Source organism: Cornus florida, unplaced genomic scaffold (assembly GCF_030987335.1).
Source record: "Cornus florida cultivar Cherokee Brave unplaced genomic scaffold, ASM3098733v1 CherokeeBrave_3.0.0_Hap2_Chr09, whole genome shotgun sequence".
NCBI classification, from domain to species: Eukaryota; Viridiplantae; Streptophyta; class Magnoliopsida; order Cornales; family Cornaceae; genus Cornus; species Cornus florida.
In genome coordinates, this window is record NW_026775579.1 from 97,189,424 (window position 1) to 97,194,504 (window position 5,081).

Below are 5,081 nucleotides of genomic sequence, written 5' to 3' on the forward strand. Positions count from 1 at the left end.
TTCGGATCGAAGGGAGTAGATTCAAAAGCATCCACTACAGTAGGACTTGGGGTAGGAGGAATTGAAGCCGCAGGGGCAGAAGAGCTAGGAGTACCCTTTAGGTGCGTCTTCACCATTTTGGCAAAGCGGATTTCAGCTTCCAAAGCCTGTGGCCCTTCATCATATGGGAAGTGCACCCCCACCTGCTTGTTAAAAGCGTCCGGATCCATCGTCCTAGGGCCTGAGCCCTAATTATAGCCAGACCGGAACACTTTAGCACTAGCCAGGTGTGCCAGACAGGAGTAGCGCCCCTGCATTTGCTTCCCCGCTTTGAAGCAAGTAGTAAGAGCCTCGGTCAGGCGTTGAATTTCGGCCTGAAGAGAATCCACCTTAACCTCAGAGGCAGCTAACTGCCTCTTATACACATCCTTGGCTTCAGTAGCTATCTTCAGATTGGTAGAGGCAGTGGTGGCTCTCTTCTCTGCATTGTCAAGATCCTTCTCCAGCTTCTTGATGGAGAGGGATTGGGCTTCAGCAGTGGCGCAGAAGGCCATGGTGTGGTATAGACTCTGTATAACAGAGGAACAAATATGAGCATAAATGGAAACATGAGTAAGCAAGAGTAACATAATTCTGAAGAAGAAATACGAACCTCTATGGCCAGGACCGGGGCAGAGGGGAGTAGTTGTTCCAACCCCATTTGGCTGATGGCTTCCTCGTCCTTTGGGAGCCACATCCCTCGGGCCACAGCCAGTGCAGCTGAAGGGTCTGTGATCACAGAATCCCCTGAATGCATGACTGACTTGTCAGCCCTGGTGAAGGAAGGAGTCCAAGGAGCCCCAGTTTCAGCCAGAACAAATGCCCTGACTTCATCTTCAGGTTCAGCCTCTCCAGCCTTTTTCCCTCTACTTTTAGAAGGGACCTTGCCCTTGCCAGAGGATGGGGGGTTGAGGCGAGATTTCTTCATTGGTGGTTCCTCAGCCTCCACCTCACCCTCGGTAGACCTAATAACGACCAAGGGTTGGGCATCTTCGGATTTCTTTTTTAAAGCCTCAGCCCTCCGTATCTCCCCCTCAGTCATGGGGAAACTATCAAAGGATGGTAGAGATAGATCCATGAGGTCTGCAGCAACAGCACTGGAGGCAATATCCTTGAGGTTTGAAGAATTTAGCAGGTCCTCGATAGGCGAGGGGTCACTCCAGACTCGTTCCTCAAGAAAAGAAAGTCTGTTCCTTGCTGCGGAGGATGGGAATGTAGCTGAAAAAACACCAAGAAACTCATAAGTACGGCGAAACATTAAGACTTGGCAAGGAAAACAGCCAGAACACTTGGTATGAAGGGAGGTTAAGTATTCTATACCTAATTTCCCGAACTTGCGCGGGATGGGGAGCATAATTGATTGGGGTACGGACCATTTTCCTTTAACTATAACCATCATTTCTCTCAACTTCTTCTCGGATGAAGAAAGGTTCGTGTATATCCTCTGATGAAGGGGAGAGATAAAAAAGAAGCGACTAGGCTCGGTCCCATGCTTAGATATATTATAAGTAAGCAGAAGGTCGGCAAAGGTCAAATCCAGAGCCTCTAATTTTCGGCGCACCAACAGTGCCGAAAGGATGCGAAAGAAATTAAGATTTACCTGAAGGGGGGCAAGACCTAACTTGTTGAAAACTTAATGATAGAAGGGGTGAAGAGGGAACCGGAGGGCGCTAAGATGCCCTACCGAAAGAAGCAACTCACTCTCTTCAATTCCCTCGCCGGAGGTAAAATCGGCACCCTCGGGATATTCTACAATTTCTACTCCCTCAAGAATATCAAATTCTTCCATTACCGAAGCAATAAAGAACTTGATGCGATGAATAGAGATGATTGCTTTCCTCTCTTCATGAGTAAAAACATTATCAGAGCCTGAGGTGGATGTCTCGGATGGAAGGGGGGAAGTACCTAATTGATTCAACGAAAGACGATCTGTAGAAACCCTAGGAGGGGGAGCCCTAATGCGAACGGGGGAAGATGAAGGTGTGGATTCAGAATCCCTAATGTCTATACGTTCGGGAGTAGAGGAAGTACTCATAATGAAAGATTGAAGAGAAAGATGCGAAAAAAAAAACTAACCTGACAAGGCGATGGAATGAAGAACGCAGGAGTGCAGCTAGGGCGAATGTAACTCTTGTAGAATCTTGTACGACGGAGTAATAATGAAAGTCCTCGAACCGTCTCTGAAGCAAAGTAAAAAACCGGTTTCAATTCCCTCTTTAATGAGAGCCGTCACTCAATTAAAAATGAAATTTGGGGCAAAGTGTGTAGGGAAAAAAACTCCCTCCAATAAGAAGCGTACACGTCATCACTACACATATCTACATTCCAAGGACATATAAGGCCTATCATGCTCAAGCCCAAATTGAGTGTATTTTTAGCCCAAGACCATTGTTATTTGTCTTCCAACCTCCATCAAGGCCGAATCAAGAGGTCATCAGCCCAACTTGTTAATATTTAACGTCCGGTGCGTTACTCAAGCCCAGCCAGATCAAAGTATGTTCAGCCGAGTTATTCAAGAATGCACAAGTCCTACCAGTTGAAGGATTTACCGTAGAAGGAAAATTCCGAGATAGAAAGTTCTGTACAAGGCAAGTTCTATGTATGAAAAATTAGACAATGGAAAGAACTCTATTAGTAAGGAATGTTTATATAGAAAGAATTGGAGGACAAGCAACGCGAGTCCTACCATAATTTTACAATCTTTTGTATATAAATAGAGGCTTAGACCTCCAATAAAGGGATCAAGCAATTCTACGCTTCGACATATATTGTTCTTGTTTATTTTTACTATTGATTGAGTGAGTTGTTTTATTTATCTTAATCATTATTGGTTGAGCGAAATTCTGCACCTACAATATCTATATACATACAAATGTGTAAAAATAACATAAGATGGTAATATTAAAAATAATTTTTTTAAATCTATTAAAAATAATTTTAAAAAAATTAAATATAGTAGGAGAACTGATATTTAATAGGAATGATTGGAGAAAGAGAATTTCTGTGATTGGTCATATTTATATGGAATCATGGCAAGAATAGGAATGATTGGAGAAAGATAATTAATTTGACTAACTTATTTATATAAGATTATGACAAAAATGATGATACTGACAATGATGATATGCAAATTTTTTAATGTCACCACTCAGTCTATATATATATATATATATAATGGAGCTCTAGGAGCAAATACAATGTGATACGATCCGGATCAATGAATTTGTTATTATATATAGTGAGACCTAATTTAGTAGTGGTAGCTAGTTGGAGTTTAACCATATATACCAAAATTAAATTGGCTAATAATTAATTATGGCATTGACTGCACTCAGATTGTCCGTATAATATTGCAACCATATGCATTAGTCTTCAAAGCACTGCGTTCAATTAACAAACTAACGTTTGGCAATTGTATTATTTCTGGGAGACCGCACTCCACTTTTGTATAATTGTACTTCAATTTTAAAGGACATAAAAATTCTACTCTTAATTTAAAAAATTAATAATTATTTATTTTAAATACAACAACTATCATTTTTAGTTATAGTAAGATCTTTTTGTGTCTCCCTCTATCCCAATAAACATTTTTGGTATCATGCTTTCAGAAAACAATTCTCTTCCAGTAAGCATTTAATGACCTTTCTAACATAGCCTATTCAACAAGTCAAAAAAGAAATTTACTCGAGTTACACTTTATTTTACCATATATAAAATATTATTTTATACGTTATACTTTATATCTTTTTTACTTCTTCTTTTCTACCTCAGGAAAGACGAAAAAAAATCGTTGTAACTCTGATGAAGATGTGGCCTAATAGAGATTACAACAGGTGTCCAAAATAAAATAAAATTTTAAATTGGGCATTGCATCTTGCGGGTATAACCCATATCTTCCTTTTTTTATATTATTTATTTCCTTTGCAATGCCGCTTTCTTCCTCCTCCGTCACTGACTACTGGACCACTCTGTCCGACGACAACCCAAATCCTTCTGAGTCTCTTCTGGTCTGCCGCCGCCTTCGGCCTCCTGGATCAACCGCCGAAACCCTAATTGCTTTCTATATATATATATATATATATACGCACACAAGTCTCTGCATGTAGTGTGTGTGAATTAGGGGTTTAGGGCTAATGTTTGGTTTACAGATTCAGGATACGGTATGGAGGTCGTGGTAGTTGGCAATGGCAAAGTTCAACGGTGATGGCAGAGTTGAAAGAGCAGACAGAGGAGTCGAGAGGTAGAGGACGAGCTGCTAGGGGCGTCAGTGGTGGTGGTGGCACCACCGATTATGCTACATCAACAGGTTGGACAAGTTCTATTAGGCTACATCAACAGGTTGGACACAAACATTATCACGTTGTAAACTCATTTATAAAAAATGGTCACTGTAGCCTTTTGTCAATATAAAATATCCCTTACTAATTTGGTTTACTTTGCATCAATTTATGTATTAGTTACTACAAGAGAAATTGAACATTTGAACCCTTCCATATATATTTATTTTGTTTTTAGTTATTTAATTCTCACATGTTATATGGTATGCTTTTTATTTATTGAGTTTACTTTTATTTATTAATTTCGTAAAAATCATAACTAGTAAGTTTTTTTAATAACTACTTGGACCCATTCTCATGTATAATGATCTTAAATTTTTAATAAAAATTACTAAAATTCAGTAAAAATTCATCTGTATTGAATTATGTTGTAAAACTAGGTGCACTTGGAGCACTAGGTGCAAGGTGGGAAAAAAATTAACTATAAAAAACTAGCCAGATTTCTTGTGCTGCTTGTTATATTTCTGGTTGTTAGTGACGGGAAAGCATGCAGTGGAACTAACAGAGAAAATACCAGAAGTGAATTAACAGAGAAAATAATTACCCAGAAAAGAAAAATTGAACAGTGAATATATTTGGACCTGTTAGCATGATGATGAACAAATTGGATCAGTCCCAATTATGAAACGGAGAACAAGCTTCACCAGTCCATAAGTATTTTACAAAAAGATGTTGACTATTGTTGCCTAAGGAGGAAAATGAAAATTCAAATCAGATAACATTCCC

General features: G+C 39.4%; 1 long non-coding RNA gene across 1 annotated transcript; it reads left to right on the forward strand.

Annotated features, from left to right (window-relative positions):
- Positions 1 to 3,820: 3,820 nt before the first annotated feature.
- Positions 3,821 to 4,536, forward strand: LOC132273534 (uncharacterized). Its single transcript, XR_009470137.1, has 2 exons — positions 3,821 to 4,324; positions 4,357 to 4,536. It is a non-coding gene; the product is annotated as an uncharacterized LOC132273534 (long non-coding RNA).
- The last annotated feature ends 545 nt before the right edge of the window (positions 4,537 to 5,081 follow it).